The following is a 17668-nucleotide window of genomic DNA, read 5'->3' as shown; positions in this document are numbered from 1 at the left end:
GCCATCCGTAATACCGAGCTTACAATCTGAAACCTTGACTCGGGGGGAAAACAGCACCAGGGTTTGCAGTCAGCAGACCTGGGTTTAGGGCTATCACTTAACGAACGGCAGGTGGGAGAGTGATGCTTATTTTATGGTTTGTGCGAGTTAAATGGGAAAAGCCTGTGTGAAGTGCCAGCCCAGTGCCTGGAATGTAATCGCCGGTCTTTCACCTCCATTCTCCGGCCACCCTCCTTAACCTGCCCCCACTCACTCTATTTGCCTTTGTCTTGTTTATGAGTCTGCCCCCGTAGTTTGCTTGCTAAGGGGGTGTGGTGTGTTGCAGCCTGATGGCCTGGTTTTGAATCCCAGCGTTACCACTTACAGCTCTGTGACCTTGGGCCAGTTTCTTCACCTGTCTCCACTTCAGTTTCCTCACCTGCACAATAGGAATCATCCAGGTGCCCGCCACATAGAGTTGTGAGAATTCATTCATTCCACATCAGAGGCTTAGAAAGGTGCCGGTCACATCTTAAGCACTTAATAAAAGTTAGCTACCGTTAACTTCTAAAAGAGGGACTGCTTTGTCCTGCAGGAACATTAGTTGTGTTTGTTTTTAAATAGATAATTCCGGTGGCTTATATTTGAGTTGTAGGAGATTGTTCTGGTTGTATGGGATAACTTCCCATAATTTTTGTACATGTGCAAAAATGTGTTGGAGTGGGGGATTTTCCAGGTATCAGAAGAGGTACTGCTTTGCTTTCACTGCTTGGTGGGGCCAAGCATTATCTGAAAACAGAATCCGGAATTCCCCAGGGCAGACCTGCTTCCCCTCAAAACCACAGCCATTCACTCACAGCCGATGCTGCACGTGTTTTCAGAGGCATGCGCGGGTTAAACAAGGGCTTGAACAGTTTTTGCAGATTTGAACGCGTGAGCATATTTGAAGATGGGCGACTTCCTGTAGCCAGCGCTGGCAGTTTGGAGAGCGGTCCCCACCTGGAAGCTGAGAGGCTTGTAGTCATCTTGATGCCGGTCTCAAGCCCCAGACCCAGGACCCTGTGCCGGGGGAGGGGTCCAGCAGGACCTCATGGGGTGGACTGGGTTTCTTCAGGTCACAGGAAGAATCTGATACAATCAGTACTTCTAAGAGTAAAGGAAGAGGAAGAAGCTCCTTGATTGTTAAAATGTGCTCTTCATTTCAAAAGCAAAGTTAATCCCTTGGTGCCTGGGCAATTGGAGATGGAGGAAATTTCAAACACTTGCTTTTAACTCACAACTGTGATAGAGATCGTCTTAGACCTTCCTGCGACTCAGTATAACGAAGTTTCAGAGGAGGCTCTTTGCTTACCTAAGGACTCAGTAAAAATTCACCTGTGGTCTTATGGGGAAGGACAGCATAGGTCACTCACTGGATTAGGGTCCTAGGGCTGCAGTAATGAAGTCCTGCCCGCTGGGTGGCTTAAACAGCAGAACTTTACTGTCTCCAGTTCTGGAGGTGAAAAGTTGGAAATCAAGGCTTGGTTTCTTCTGAGGCTGGGAGGGAGACTGTTCCAGGCCTCTCTCCTAACTTCTGGTCGTATGCTGGCAATCTCTGGCGACCCTTGGTCCCTCTTTCACTCCCTCATTTTAGTTTTAAGTAATCTCCACACACAATGTGGGGCTTGAACTCACAGCCCCAAGGTCAAGACCCTAACTGTGCCTCCCCAGCCCCAGCTTTCATCTTCACAAGGCATTCTCCCTGTGTGCTCATCTGTATCCAAATTTCCCCTTTTATAAGGACACCAGTCAGGCTGGATTAGGGCCCACCCTACTCATCTTAATTACATCTGCAGTGACCCAATTTCCAAATAAAATCACATTCTTAGGTACTGAGGGTTATGGCTTCCACATGTGGACTTCGAGGGACACAAGTCAATCCATTACAGTTATTGTGCCCCTTTTCCTGGCAACTCTTGGGGTGTTTAGCTTACTTGGCAAGTAGGCTGCAACAATTTCTGGAAGCAGCTGGCCCAAGTGTGGGATCATTTGCTGCAGGATTTGGTGTTTGCTCATGAGCAAACCTGGGTTTGCTTTTTTTTTTTTTTTTTGCTGACTTCATGTGCAGCTCACCCCAAGGAGCCTTACTTCAAACTTTTTCCAATCAGTCCTTCACCTCCGTTTGTGGTTTACAGAAATATCCCCTCTGCAGTGTCCCTTGTATCATTTGGCTGCTCTCCACTTTCCCTGCTTCTCGGCTCAGAAATCCGAGTGCAGGCCCAGGCCCCGACTCCAGGGCAGGCTGGGCTGGTGGTCAAGTGTGCTTGGCACCGGGGTCAGACCAGCTGGGGCTGCTGCGGATCTGGGCTCCAGTGCGGACGGGTTGTATGATCTGGGGCACACTTCTTAACCTCTCTGTGCCTTGGTTCCCTTAGCTGTGAAGTGGGATGGTAAGAGTATCTTAGGGAGTCGTTGTGAGGATGAAATGAGATCATCCAAGCTCGCGTTGGTACATAGTAAGCCCTCAGCAGTGTCAGCGACTGCTGTTCATTCAGCTGGGGCTGTAACGCCCCTTCCCCGGCTTATTCCTGTTCATTCTCTCACCGGGTGCGGGTTTCCAAGCCCAAGTGCGTCTCTTCACTTCCATCTGGGGAGCCTCCACCAGCTCGTTACCTACCTGCCAGTTCGAGATTTCGTCACTCGAGGCTCCGCATTTGGCTACTGTGACCTAACTCCCCAGCTGCCCTCGCCAAGCTCGTCTCCCACCAGCCATGGCCTACTTCCCACCAAACTTTCTCCCTTCCTTTTCCCCACACAGCCCCGTGCTTTCCTGCGCCTGCCTCTCTCTTACCTTTGCCCAGAATGCATCCTTTCATTCCTTCCAAGTCTTTTATTGTTAAATTCTCCCACTCAACTCAGCCATCATCACCTCATCTACCAGCATTTCCTGTTCTTTCCTCCGAGCCCTTTCGCGCTGTGTACTGTTTCGTCTGTGGGCCTCGCTTGCTCTGCCTGGAACCACAGGGTCTGGAGCGCGGAAACTGGGTCTTCGTTTTACCCTGGGGGTAGCAGCAGAGGCAGGGTTAAGAGCAGACGGCCGCCCAGCCAGCCTCTGCGGAGCACTGCCCATCTACCCCCCGCATGGGCCGTGCAGAGCTGCCAGGAGACCGTGAGCTTGCATGTGTCTCGGGTCGTTCAAGGCTAGAGCCCCCACTAGAAAGTGGGTCAGATCTGAAATCCTGGTAGGCCGTCTACCATTTAATGCCAGTTCGAGTGGATGGGGGCCATGGGAAGCTGACTTGCACGTTGGCATTGCCATTAATCAGGTGGTGAAACTCAGGATTGCCTCAAGTTATATAGCAAGTTAGTGACCTTACCCAGAATACAACAAGTCACCCTTCTCAAGCACTGAGTGACCCATACCTCCCACCCACTACGGAACTTCAAACTTGTGAGGACACACTTCCCCATTTATGGCAGCCTTTCGGTACGAAAAAGTTACTCTCAAAAATCTAGTTACGGATCTGTGCGAATAATCCGATAGGCGCCAGGCCGCGGAAGCTGGCCGCGCTCAGGCACAGCCCTGGCTTCGTTCTCGCTGAGCGGCGGTAGCCGTGGGCAGAGGACGGACAGTGGCAGAGAAGCAAGGCACGGCCTTTGGGGGTTGGCGAGAACTGGGTTCGCATCAGCGTCAGGGCTCTTCGGAGAACAGAACCAGTATCATCAGTGTACGTGACTGTATGCACACGTGCGCGTCCCTGTGTCAGAGATCGGCTCCGCCTGGCCGGTGCGATCGCGGAGGGGGAGCTGGGGACGCGGGGCGGGCAGGGCGCCGATGCTGCAGGCTTGACGTGGGATTTCTTCCTCAGTGAAACTTGCGTTTTGCTCTTAAGGTCCTTCCGCTGGTTGGATGGGGCTCACTCAGATCAGCCAGATCGTCTCTCACGGGAAGTCACGTGCTTGACTGTAGCTGTTCACCGCACGTACCGAGCAGTGTCCTCGCACGACACCTCGGTTAGCGTCGAGCCACGTGACCGAGCGCCGTAGCCTAGCCGCTCGGACACTCGGAGCCAGCCTGAGGGAGGCCAGCGCCGGCTCGTCTGGGCCACCTCCGCGAGCCTTGGTGTCCGAATTGGAGGAGGAGGAGATTAACGTGTTTCTGGGAGAGTTCTTGGGGGGGTTACGTAACGCCTCGGTCAGAGCGCTAGTACCGGCCCCAGCGTGTTCCTAGATGTGTAACCGAATCTGCTCTGATTGCCCCGGAGCTGGGGGTCGCGTCTCCAGGGAACCGGCGTCCTCTGGAGGACAGTATCAGACGGCTAGGTCATGCTGGGACCTGCTTTGGTGTGAAAAGAGGAACCCTTCTGTCCATGAGGGGGAGGTCATGCTGGAAACGCTTGAGTGGATTGGGGATGTTCCGTGCTGAGAAGATGACACCGAGGGAAGAACACCAGGGGCAACTCAAATATTTGAAGAACTGTTACGTAAGGGAGGCCTTGGAATTGTGGAGGCAGACCCTGAACCTGAAGGCTCATCTAAAGGAGGAACTTTTTTTTTTTTTAAAGGTAGGCTGTATGCCTAGTGTGGGGCTTGAACTCACAACCCTGAGATTAAGAGTTGCACGCTCTAAGGAGCAAGCCAGTCAAGGGCCCCTTTCTTGCCCTTTCTTAAGAGCAGAGTTTCTCGGGCCGCCTGGTGGCTCAGTCGGTTAAGCGTCTGCCTTCTGCTCAGATCATGATCCCAGGGTCCCGGGATCGAGCCCCACATCGGGGAGCCTGCTTCACCCTCTGCCCCTCCCCCTGCCTGTGTTCTCTCCCTTGCTCTTTCTCCCTCTCAAATAAATAAAATCTTAAGTAAAAGAGCCGAGTTTCTCCAAAGGTGATCCAGTGAGTGCATCAGTTACTAAGTTGCTTATTAAATGCAGATTTGGGGGCCCACCCCTGACTGGCTGAACTAGAGCCTCTTGGGTGGGGCCTGGGAATCTGCAGCTTACCAGACCTCCCGGTGATCCTTGCACCAGCCCAAGCTTGACCTCAGCCATAGTGTTCCTCTCCCCTGGCCTCCCAGTGTCCCGCAACCCCCGAATGGAAGGGGTGCCTGGCCTTAAGCCTGTCCTTCCATGAATTTAAAGCCCAGAACAGCCAAAGGCCTGGGCAGCAGGGCCAGGGCTAGTGGCCTGGTTTACACCAGGTGTTTTCAAGCTGAAGTCGCATCTCTCCAGTTCCCTGCTGGAGGATGGGGAACTAGCTTGCCGAAAAACTAATAATGAATACAGAACTACAACTGACCCTTGAACAATCAGGTTAGGGGTGCTGACTCCACACACAGATGAAAATCCACGTCGAACTTCTGACTCCCCCAAAACTTAACTACTAACAGCCTGCCGATAACAGGAAGAGTTGATGGCACATGTATGCTATGTGCATTGCATTCTGGGTCCTTACAGTAAAGGAAGCTAGAGGAAATACGTTTACAGTACAGGACTGTAAAAAATCCACGTATAAGTGGACATGGCACAGTTCAAACCTGTGTTGTTCAAGGGTCAACGGTAGCTTGCCCAGAAATGCAGTTTAAAGTTCTTGCTTAAGTTTTTTTTTTTTTTTTAAGATTTTAGAGAAGCAGGGGGAGTGGGAGAGGGAGAAGCAGGCTTCTCGCTGAGCGGGGAGCCTGATGCGGGGCTCGATCCTAGAACGCTGGGATCATGACCTGAGCCGAAGGCAGACGCTTAACAACTGAGCCACCCAGGCGCCCCTCTTGCTTAAGTTCTAAAACAGGCAAAGCCAAGGTAGAAATATCATCGGAACAGGAGATAACTTTCTGGGCAGGTAAAAATGTTCTGTGTCAAGTAGAGATGTGAGCTAAACGGGCGCTTCCATTGATCAGAATTGTACAGCTAAGGTTTATGCATCCCTGCCTGTGTAAATCCTGCCTAAAAACCATGATGGACTAGTTCTGCGGGGGGTAGGGGGGACGCTGATGATAGAAGCATGGCGGCATGCTGATAGTTGCTGAAACTGGGTGATGGGTACACGGAGGGTTTACTGTAGTCTGTTTTCTGCTTATTTTATGTGTTCGAAATGTTCGATAGTAAAGAAAATACAAAAACATCATACGTGTTGAGGCCCACCTGGCCTGCCTTGCCTGCCCGGGTAAGCCACTGTAAAATAAATGAATCATAAATGAATTTCTACTGCCTACATCCCCTCTCTGTGGGCCACTTGGCATGAGAAACAGCACCTTTTAAAATCCGAGCCAGTGAGTTGGCGTTGGTGGCCTGGGTGTGGAGGCTCCTGGTTAGAAACACTGCGTATTTTTATACTGGACTTCGAGTGGGCAGTCGCGTGGAAGGACTTGCCCTGCGGAGCATCCCTGCCAATTGTCGGGCTGCCTCCCTGCCGCCTCCGGGGGCTTCAGACGTGAGTTCAGCCTAGAGTGCATGTTATGGAAAATTCCCAAGCGTGTATTACCAGTGGAGAGAATGGGGTCCTGGGAAATAGGACCTCCAGGCTCTGCCGTCCAGCTTTAACAGGCACAGTTCCCGGCCAGTCTTCTTTTGTCCGTAACAGCCCCCACCCTACTTATTTTGAAACCAATCCTGGACATCATTTCTTAGGGTTCTTGCACCAGCTCTTTGCAGGGACTTGGCAAAGAGAAGAGCAGAGCGCAGCTGTGTCCCGGTCTTACTCTCCCCACTACCTTCATTGACTCGGAAAAACTTCTGTAAAGATTTCCGTATATACCCCTAAAATAGAAGGACTCTTCTAAACATAACCGAGGATAACCGTTAACACCCCTAAAGCAGCATCCCCCCTCGTTCTTCAATGTGTGCATATTTGCAGGCAGTATTCAGGTTGCCCCGGACACTCCGCGCACAGTCTTTGCAGCACTGGGCTGTCGACAGAGGAGAGCCACACCTCGCCCCACCGCCGGCCGCGTGTGCCTGGGCAGGTGCCGCTCGCACGGCCGGGGGTCCGCCCTCCCCAGCACCGGGCTTCTCTTCGGGCGGGCGGCCGGCGGGGTCCTGGCAGGAAGCAGAATTCCCCCTCAATGGCTCCCATGAAGGGACTCTGCGAATGACTTCTTACAGGAGCAGATGGGGTGTTAGAGCACCCAGAGACCAAGCAGGGGGCGGGGGAGGTTTGAAAGTGTTACCAGAGCGGGGTGAGGAGGGCGCGGCCATCGAAGATGAAGGGGGAGAAATGCCCCCCCCTCTCCTTTGTTCCCCCTCCAGTCTCCCGCTTCTGCCGCCCACTGGTGAGCCCAGCAGGAAGCCGGCCTGCTTGGAGCCCCAGAGCCCGCAGGGGACAGCTTCTGCGGGCACACCGAGATCCCGAGCGACAAACCAGAGCTAGTAGAGTGGCTGAGAGCCAGCTACGAAGGGCAGATGCCTGCGGCCGAATCCTGGTTCTGTCACTTCAAAGCTACGTGACTTAGGGCAAGTTGCTTAACCTCTCTGTGCCTCCGCTTCCTCCTCTGCGGCGGGAGGGAACAACAGTACCTGTCTCACAGGGACGCTGAGCAAGTTCAGTGAGCTCATGCAGGAGGTGCCTGGCCCACAGCGAGTGCTCAATAAATGGGAGCTATAATTATTACCAATGCTGTTACAAACCACCCGGGCCAAATAGGACACAGCCTCTCTTTATCTGGCTCCTTGTTTCTCTCTAGACCTGATGACTCCAGCTTGCCTCCAGCTTAGAGACCGGCCTCACAATTCCTTGGCCTTTACCCCTCTCCCTCTGATGTCATGCTTCTCGTAGGCACCACATTGTTCTTTGTCTTTGAAGGTTCATCCAGCCCTAAAGGTCAAAGCAGGTCTCAGTCGTCCCTCCCCCAGAAGCATAAATGAAAGGCCCGGTCAAGCCAGCTGGGACTGTTCACAAAGACCTTTTTCAGGGTCAAGCTCTGCATCGCAGTATTCAGGTCCCAATACATTATAAAAAGTACTGGCTTGGAGATCGTGTTGCCAGTTATCAGGAACTTCAGAGAAAACTTAGCGGAAAGAGAAAAGCCCCGCCTTGCTCCTCTCGCCCCCTTCCCACCACCTCCGCTGACTCAGACAACTCGCGTACAAGGCTCTGCTCCTCAGTTTTGGTGGAGGCGAATCTCAGCTGGAGGACCGCTTTCCTAAGTGTCCAGCCCATCAGCAAAGAAGAGATCCGAATAATTGTAATTTTAGATAGAACAGGATGAGTGTCATAAGAGAAAGATCCAGAAGCCATGGTATTTGAGAGACAGGAGAACCGAGTTTTAGCTGAGGGGCCCAAAATGGCATGGTTCTGGACCCATGCAGAGGAAGAGATGAGTCACCTCTCAGCAGAGAGGGCTGTGGTGGGGAGGACCTTTCTAGCAGGTGCCTGTTCAGTCCAAGTCACTGGATTCTTAGCTGTGATTATTGAGCTCCACAAGGCACAAGTTTATGAGGGCTTCCTGTGGCAAGCATGGAAACTTTCTTTCCTTTTTTTTTTTTTTTTTTTGAGTCCTAACCCCACAAAAGTAAAAATCACCTACACACAAATAAAAAGTAACTTAATGATGGGTTTGACTGACCCATTCTTTAAATTCAGAGCATGGACCATAAATCTCCAGTATATACAATAGTGCTTATAAAACACATATACTCGGTATCTCAGCGCCATGTCACTGAGTTGAGAAAGACGGGAAGAGAAGAGAGCAAAGATAATTATTGGTACCAGGGCCTCTGTCGCTTTCTCTTGACGTTCTGATTGAGTGGAGTTAGTCATTAATTGCCACTCTTCAGAATCAAAAAGTAGAAAGGAGTAGTAATCAGTATAACATCTTAAATGTATAAAGTGTTTTTTCTCAACTAATTCCTTAAAATATGAGTTAGAAAATATCCTTTCACTTCAACAGACAAGGAAACAGAGGGTCAAAGTGGCCCAAGGTCATACAGCCAATAGGAGTAGGAGGGGCCTTTTTACTCAGCCCTGTTTGGATCTGAGCCCTCCATAAGGCTTTTTTTTTTTTTAAGATTTTATTTATTTTGAGAGAGTGTGCACATGGGGGTGGGGGGAGGCGAAAAGGCAGAGGGAGAGGGAGACAAAGAATGTCAAGCTGACTCCATGCTGAGCATGGAGATCTTGGGGCCCTGAGATCACGACCTGAGCCGAAATCAAGAGTCAGACTCTTAACCGACTGAGCCGCCCAGGCGCCCCGCACAGGGCTTTTGAGGCGCCTTGCAGGCTATGCAAATTGTACTACAAATGCAGTACGCCTTGTTTTACTTTCTAAATAGAAATGTTACAATCTGAATCCTGTACTCCTCCCTGCCTTGAGAGCTGGTCTCCCCTTTCTTCCTGCCAAGATAAAATTAACTGTGATGTCACACGTTGGGTTCCCTCGGAGGGGGACGCTGAGATTAAGTTAGGTGTGCGGGGTGATTGTAAGGGAGCGACCGCGGGCACCACAACCGGGGAAGCGAGGACAAGAAAGCAGGATCAGGCAGAAGCAGAAGTCAAGCTTGATGCAGCCTAAGGAAACCAGGAGCTTTGGGGCTGATGTGGCTTATCACAGTTGTCCCACTTTGGGCCATGATGGCCAGGCCTTTATGCCCTCCCTGCTCAGTTGTGGGGTGTGGGTGCCCAGGGAAGGGTGTGACCTTAGGGCAGGTGGCCGTCAGCAGCTGAGGCCTTCTTAAAGGCACAGCTGGAGGCTCTCTACCCCCCACCCCCACCCCCGGTCCTTCCTGGAGGGCCGTCTGGGTTACACAGCTCCATGGGTGGCGCACTAACCCAGGGAAAATTCTTCTCACTCGTCGCTTCTCATACCAGGTTTCTGTTAGCCTTGTAGCACAGCAGTGAATGATAGCTGACCGAACGAGCGAAGAACCAGCCAAGAAGATACTGAATACCTAAGGCTGTGCCTGCGAGACCGTCTCTCTTCCCCCGGGCTGTGGAGTTCCATCTGCCATCAAGATTCTTGATGGCTAGCAGTCTCCTCTGTCCCCTGCGGCCCCATAGACCGGGTGACCATTTGCGACAGTCTCAGTTTGTGCCCATTGTCCAGCTTACGGTTAATAGTAGGACCCTCTTACACGTTTGGGGCATAAAGTCACAGACTGGGGAGAGTCAGAAGTGGCAAGGGCCCGCTCGGGAGACTAGCTGGGCGCCCAGCTCTGCGGTGGAGAGCCCAAGGTCTCACCGCCTGCCTGTCCCGCCTCCCTGCCTGTGGCTGGAGAGGAAGGACCAGCACCTGCCAGCTGCTCAGCCCAAAGCCCTGCGCCAGCCGCTCCTCTGCTCGCTTGGCTCCGCCGGCCAGCTCCTCATGCCTCCGCCTGGCAGGGTGTTCAGAAACCCTCTTACATGCGACTCTGTGTCCCCAGCTTGAAGCTGCCTCTGCTGTCTTCATGTCACTGCTGGCTTCATAGGTACGTTGAGAGCTCCAAGACTATTGCCACCTAATGAGCTGCATTTTTAACCTCTTAGCGAAATACTAAGAAACAAATCCAGAGTGGGTAGGGGTATGAGGCAGTGGGTATATTCAAATCCCGTTGGGCCTTTTTGGAGGGCTGTTTGGCATACCCCTGAAAGAAGTTTGTTGGTGTTCTTTTTTTTAAGATGTTTATTTGAGAGCATGAGCAGGGGAGGGGCAGGCAGAGGGAGAGGGAGAAGCAGACTCCCTCCTGAGCAGGGAGCCTGACATTGGGACTCAGTCCCAGGATCCCGGGATCATGACCTGAACGCAAGGCAGACACTTCACCATCTGAGCCACCCAGGCGCCTCCCCATGAAAGAAGTTGAACACGTCGTCAGCATAATTTCTTTAAGAAGTTAAAAGACATAAACTGGTGCGGGCAGAATTCAAGAAGAAATCTTTCAGACTTTCCAGTAGGGAGTTCTGTTACATCAAGTTTCCCATTTCTTTTTTTTCAAAACCAGTGCAGCAATGATACCAAGACCTAAAAAAGTACATCAAAGAATCACTCTTATGCATATTCATGCAGAATACTAAATAAAATATTAGCAAGGCATGCAAAAAATGTGGATGCAAAAAGCATTTTTAATGTTTGTATTAATTATCCATTGTTGAATAACAAATTGTCCCAAATTCAGTGGCTTAATACAACAAAGATTGATTATCCCACAGTATCTGTGGGTTGGGATTCTGTGGCAGCTTGGCTGGGAGGGGCTGGTTCCGGGTCTCCTGAGGTCGGATCAGGGTGTCGGTTGCGTTTATCCGAAGGCACGGCGAAGCTGCAGGATCCACTTCCAAGCTGGATGAGTCACGGGTCTCTGTCAAGTAGGCCTCTCCGTGGAGAGCTTGATCTTCCAACACACGCGATGGCTTTTGCTAGAACAAGTCATAGTGAGCAAAGAGGAAGCCAGTGCTATAACCGTCACTTCCCCCTTGCTTGTTGGAAACCGTTCACTAGGTTTAGCCCCCAGTCAAGGGGAGGGAGAGTAAGCTCTGCCTCCTGAAGAGAATTTGTGGACATATTTTTAAATCCTTTTAATATTCAATATCCATTTCTACTTTTTAAAAAATACCCTTCAAAAATAAGGGGAGGTCTTCCCACTAATAAATCCTCAAATACAATCTTGTATCCACTTCTTACTCATCTTGAAATAAAGGCTTTCATTTAACTTGATTCTGAATCACCCCTGCCACCCGTGCTTCGGGGTCCATCCTCTCTGCCTACTGTTCCCCTCTCTCCTACATCGTTCCCTTACTGACGCACTCTGGTTTCTCTCATCTTCACGCCAAACACTGCTCCGACCCGTTTCTCCACTCAGTTCATAGCCAGCACTCCTGCACAGTGGTCAGTCTGCTGTTGCCGATTGTCAGCTCCCAGTTACTCTTCTGCACGGCGTCGCTGGCGTCTACCCTCAATTGGTTGGTTGAAAGCCACCAACAACTAACTAACTTCTTTTTCTTTCTCTTTCTCTTTCTTTCTTTCTTTCTTTCTTTCTTTCTTTCTTTCTTTCTTTCTTTCTTTCTTTCTTTCTCCCTCCCTCTCTCTCTCTCTCTCTCTCTTTAGTGAGAACACAAGCAGGGGGAACGGGAGAGGGAGAAGCAGACTCCCCACTGAGCAGGGAGCCAGATGTGGGGCTCCATCCCAGGACCCTGGGATCATGACCTGAGCCAAAGGCAGATGCTTAACCTACTGAGCCACCCAGGTGTCCCAACAACCAACAACTTTCTTATTGCCAATTCCTGTGAAGACTTTTCGGTCCTTACCTCGTGTAACCTCCAAGCAGCATTCAACACTGTCAACCACTCCATCCTTCTCGAAACACTTTGAGATTCTGAGACGTTGCTGTCCTCTGGCTTCCCCCAGTACCTCACTTCCTGTCCTCAGAGTCTTGGCTGGCTCCTCTGCCGGACCACAGAATGCTGTGGCTCCTTGGGACCCAGTGCTGAGCCCCTTCCCCTTGCTTTGTACTCTGGACCTGTCGGGTTTTGTTGTTGAGGTGTTCCCAGTTTATACCTCCAATTCAAACGTTCGCTCTGAATTCCAGATTCTCATCTCACCAGCATAATGGACATTTCTACTTGACTTTTCACGTCTCAAATTTAACATTTCCAAAATGGAAGGACTCCCTATGTTTCCCCTCTTCTCTCCCTGTCTGCCAAGTGATTCAAGCCAGAAGTCGAGGAGTCATCCTTCATTCTTCTCTTCACTCTCCCATTTCCTGTCTGTCAGCAAGCCCTGTGTATTCTTTCTCCACAGTACATGGATTTTCCCACTTCTCTTTCCGATACCACCACCACCTTCCAGATTCTCCTCTGCTCTCCCTTACCTTACAATGCAGTAGCCCCCTCACTGGTCTCCCCACTTCTCTTGAATTTCTGCAGACAGGATGGGAGGAGGGGAGGAAAAACAATCCTGTGCTATTAACAATCCACAAGAAAAAGAATAACACCCCAACAGAAAAGTGGGCAAAGGCTACAAGCAGTTCACAGAAAAGGAAAGACGAACGCTTTAAAGCTTGTGAAAAATGTTCAAGCTCACTCAGTAGGAGAGAGTAGAATTATAATGAGATACCAATTTTTTTTTTTTTTTTAGATTTTATTTATTTGACAGAGAGAGACAGCCAGCGAGAGAGGGAACACAAGCAGGGGGAGTGGGGGGGGAGGAAGAAGCAGGCTCCCAGTGGAGGAGCCCGATGTGGGGCTCGATCCCGCAACGCCGGGACCACGCCCTGAGCCGAAGGCAGACGCTTAACGACTGAGCCACCCAGGCGTCCCAAGATACCAATTTTCATCTATCAAATTGGCACTTTTATCCACTGTGGGTAGGAATTTAAATTACCACAAATATTTTTGAAGAGCTGTTGGGTAGAGTCCATCAAATGAAAAATGCTCATATCTGTTGACCCAGCATAAATTTTATAAATTTATTCTGTTTGCACATGTATGCAAAGAAGTATGGACGAGACGTTCGAATATTGTTAGAAGGACATATTAGAAACAAGCAAATATCCGTCATTAAGAAACTAAGGACGTAAGTTATGGTAACAGGCACAGGATTACAGCGTTCAGAGGTTATCTGTGCCTCCGTGCATTCCTCCCTTCACACAGCTCTGTTCCTTCAGATCTCAGCTCCAGTACCGCTTCCGAGAGCGCCTCCCTGGCCACGCTCTAAAGGCCATCTCCTCGTTCTTCTCTCGCTTGCCATCGCTTGCAGTTATTTTGTCAGTTCACGTGTATTTCTGGCTCCCTCCCTTTAAATGAAAACTCTGCAGGGGCAACCTGCATGTATTTTTCACTCTTGTAGCCCCAGCATCAAGGGTAGCGTTTGGCACTCGGTATGTATTAATTGAGTGAATGACTAAAAAACTAATCGTTGAATCTCGAATAGAGGTCCATATGCTGTCCTTACTGGTGAACCATTAAAAGCATTCCCATTAAAGTCATGAGCAGGACGAGAATGTCAGGTGTGGTTATCTGATTTAAATGTGTATTTTGGTTTTCATTCCCCTTTCTGGCCAGAGCCCCCAAAACTGTTGGTTTCCTAAAAGTTAAGAGCAATGGAAGCATCTTTTGCTAGATACTATATGGCCTTTTGTCCTCAGTTCTTAAACCGTCTCCAGAGCCATAAAGGTAAAAGGAGCGTCTTGTTATTTATAACAAGCCCCTTGCAGTCACTCTTGATTTACGTTAACGAGGTGACTTTTGCAAAGTCGCTAAAGGTGGGGTGCCAGGGTAATCAGCCAGATGATTAGAGGGTTGGAACTTTCAGCCCCTACCTCTCAGACCTCTGGCAAAGCAAGAGCAACTAGAGATTGAGTTGATGCTTTATGCAGTCCTGCCTACATGATGAAGCCTCTGTAAAAACCCTGAGGGGTGGGGTTCAGAGCCCTTCAAGCTGGGGAGCAGTGGAGGTGCTGCAAGAGCCGCTGCCCTGCGTGTGGAGCCTCGTGCCCCTTGCCACGTAACTTGCTCTGCATACCTGGTTGTTTCTGAGTTATAGTCTTCCGTAATAAACAGTAACCTAGTAAGTAAAATTTTTTCTTGAGATCTGTGAGCCGCTCTAGCAAATTAAACCCAAGGGAGGGGGCCGTGGGAACCTCTGATTTATAGCCAGTTGTTCTGAACCACAGGTGACAACCCGGATTTGTACTTGGCATCTGAAGGGAGGTGAGTGGGCAGTCTTGTGAGACTAAGCCCTTAACTGTGGATCTGACGCAGTCTTCAGGTAGGTAGTGTCAGAATTGAGTTAAATTATAGGACACCCAGCTGTGTTGCAGAATTGCTTGGTGTGTGGAAACGCACACACCTGGTGTCGGATGAAGCAGTGTTGTAGTAAGAGTATCTAGACAGACCAATAGTGTTTTCCTTGAATCAGGTATCACCATTATTATTGAACATTATTCTGGAAGCATAACCAAAGCAATTAGGCAAGAAAATGAAATCTGAAGTTTAAATGTTGGAAGAGGTGAAAATAATAAAGCAATTCATAGGACTACTGTACACTTCGGGGAGAAAATGCAGATTAACAGAAGATTTAATGGAAGAATAATTCTGGGTCAACCTTTTGCTGTTGCTTTGACCAAAGTGATTTTGCCATGTATGAATTTTTAGGGCAACTCATTAGTGAGCTATAATTTCAAACTTTAATTGCAAGAATAGTATATATCCTTTACTCAGATTTACCTGTTTGCCTTTTGCCCCATTTGACTTCTCTGTTTTGTAATTATAGCTAACTATCCATCTATACATAATTCTTTTTGTTGGGAAACGCGTGAATTGAAGCCATTTTGTCCCTCAATACCCAAATACTTTAGTGTATATTTATCAAAATTATCAAAATCAGGAAACTAAATCTAAGACTATTATCTAATCCATCCATATCCACATTTTATCTGTTGTCCCAGAAAGGTCCCATATAATACTTTTTTCTCCTGGATCAGCATCTAACCCAGGATCACACATTGTGTGCCAAGTCTCTCAGTCACATTTAATCTGGAAAAGTTCCTCAGCCTTGCATTTCTTGACCTCTAGATTTTGGAAGAGCATCAATCAGCTGTTTTGTAAAACAACCCCAATTTTTACTTACGTTTGATGTTGCCTCGTGATTGAGTTGAGATTATGAGTTCTGGGCAGGAATAGCTTAGAAGTATGGTATCTCCATATCAAGAGGCACACGATGATGTTGGTTTATTTCCATTTTGTGATGATGGATTTTACCACTTGGCTGAGGCGGTGTGTGCCATGTTTCTCCTGTAGTGTCACAATTTAAATATGTTTCTCATCAAACTACTCCCTAGTTTTAGCATCCATTGATAAATTTTTTTTTTAAAGATTTTATTTATTTGACAGAGAGACAGCCAGCGAGAGAGGGAACGCAAGCAGGGGGAGTGGGAGAGGAAGAAGCAGGCTCATAGCGGAGGAGCCTGATGTGGGGCTCGATCCCAGGACTCTGGGATCACGCCCTGAGCCGAAGGCAGGTGCTTAATGACTGAGCCACCCAGGTGCCCCCATTGATAAATTTTCTAATCCCATCATTCTTCTGTATTTATTAGTTGCATTCTACTGTGAGAGGTTTTTTTTCCTCATTTGTTTCTTCTCATTGATTATTCTATTTAACTCATTTTGTTTAATGAGTTATTCATTATTATAAGGTGGGATTTTTTAACCCAATTTCTGTTTCTTGTAAAGTGAGTAGTGTTCATACAGAGTTTCTCTACATTCAGTTGGTCTCTTCTGGAGTCTTTAGGCAGGCCATTACCAAACTCTCACTCAGAGTTTTCCCCACCAAAAAAAAAAAAAAAAAAAAAGCCTTCGCAGACTAAAGCTGACTTGGCTTCCTTATGGGCTTTATCCAGGCCTCTATGAGCTACCTGTTCCCTCTGTTTGCTTTGTGTCACGTTAGACATAACATATTCTCATGTTTGCAAGTTCATGTGTGTGTCCGTATGTGTTTAACTCACATACTACACATTAATGAAAGGGACTTTGCTTCATGGCTCTAAAATCGATCGTGCAGTTTCGTTTAGAAGCTCCTGTGCCCACCACCAGCAGATTTATAAACAAAGTTAGCTGCCTCAGGAATCCACAATTTTGGATTTGATTATCTTCAGGCTTAACAAAAAAAAAAAACCTTGCCTTGGCAAAAGATAGACATTAAAAGAGTGATGACGAGTCAGTCACTTCCCCCCCCCCCCCCAAATTTAGATAGGAATCGGAAATGTAATTGCAGGAAAGAGCAAGACAATGGCAGCTCGCCCACTGGAAGTGGGTCCCTACCAAAGTCTTCCAATGCTGTGTCTGGGAGTTCTATTCAACAAATACCTAGTAAGGGTCTACCATGTGGCAGGTTCTGGGGTAGGCAGTGGGCATGCAGGAACTAAACAGCCTCTACCCTCAAGAAACTAGCATTCTAGCGGGAGAGATGACACACATTCAGCTGGTGCTAAATGCTATGGGAAAAAAAGCAAGGGACATACTGATGGGAGAGATGCCTTTTTTTTTTTTTAATAAAAGTAAGATGGTAATATTTGAATAGAGACTTAAAAGCTTCAAAGCCACGGGGTTGGGGATGGGGGACCAAGCAGAGTGAGAGCCCTACAAGCAGAAGGAACAGCAAACAGGAGCTGAAAGGTGGGAGAGTTGCCTGGTGTGCCTGAGGCTGAGCCGCAGAATCCATCAGAGAAGTAGTTAGTGAGGTAGGATAATAGAGAACGTACTTGGGAAACGTACAGGGAAAAAACGTTTCCAGGAGGAGGGATTTATTAAGTGAAATGTTGCTGATGGGTCTGGTAAGGTGAACGTGGAGAACTGTCAACCTGGGGAGACCCTGTTGAGATGTTTCAAAATTCCCCCTGGAGTTAGTTTAACAGCGAGTGCATGGAGTCCAGATGAGTCTTTGGAGAATTAGGCTCTAACAGAAAAATGGGATGGGATCTAGAGAGTAATATGGGACACCAAGGGAGAGATTTTTAAAGGTGAGAGGTGTTGGAGGTTAGCAGACTGGTGGATGCAGAAGAGAGTGTAGGAGCAGCAGCGGCGCTTAAGCACAAGAGCAGAGCTGTGCAGAGAGACGGGGGCAGGAACGAGACCAACACTGCATCAGGAGGGAGGCCGAGGATGTCAGTTAAGTACGGTAAACAGAGAAGCAAGTAAAACCAAGCGGGCCGTTGGCACATCAGTTCCTTTTTCTGCTCATTTTGATTTCTCTCCTCACTTCTGGCATCTGTAGATTTTATTTTTCTTTGACCTTCATGTTTTTAATTTGCTTGTTTTTTAAAAAA

The 17668-nt window shown here is 48.9% G+C and overlaps 1 protein-coding gene across 1 annotated transcript in view; it reads left to right on the top strand.

The window, feature by feature from the left end:
• Positions 1-17668, top strand: part of NFE2L3 (NFE2 like bZIP transcription factor 3) — a 32873-nt gene that overhangs the window by 3164 nt on the left and 12041 nt on the right. The gene's annotated exons all lie outside the window — the stretch shown is intronic.

This window comes from Ursus americanus, chromosome 3, assembly GCF_024610735.1.
Source record: "Ursus americanus isolate L20-20 chromosome 3, mUrsAme1.1.p, whole genome shotgun sequence".
Lineage (NCBI taxonomy): Eukaryota > Metazoa > Chordata > Mammalia > Carnivora > Ursidae > Ursus > Ursus americanus.
Note: the sequence above shows the minus strand (reverse complement) of the source record. Positions and strands in the feature narration are given on the sequence as shown.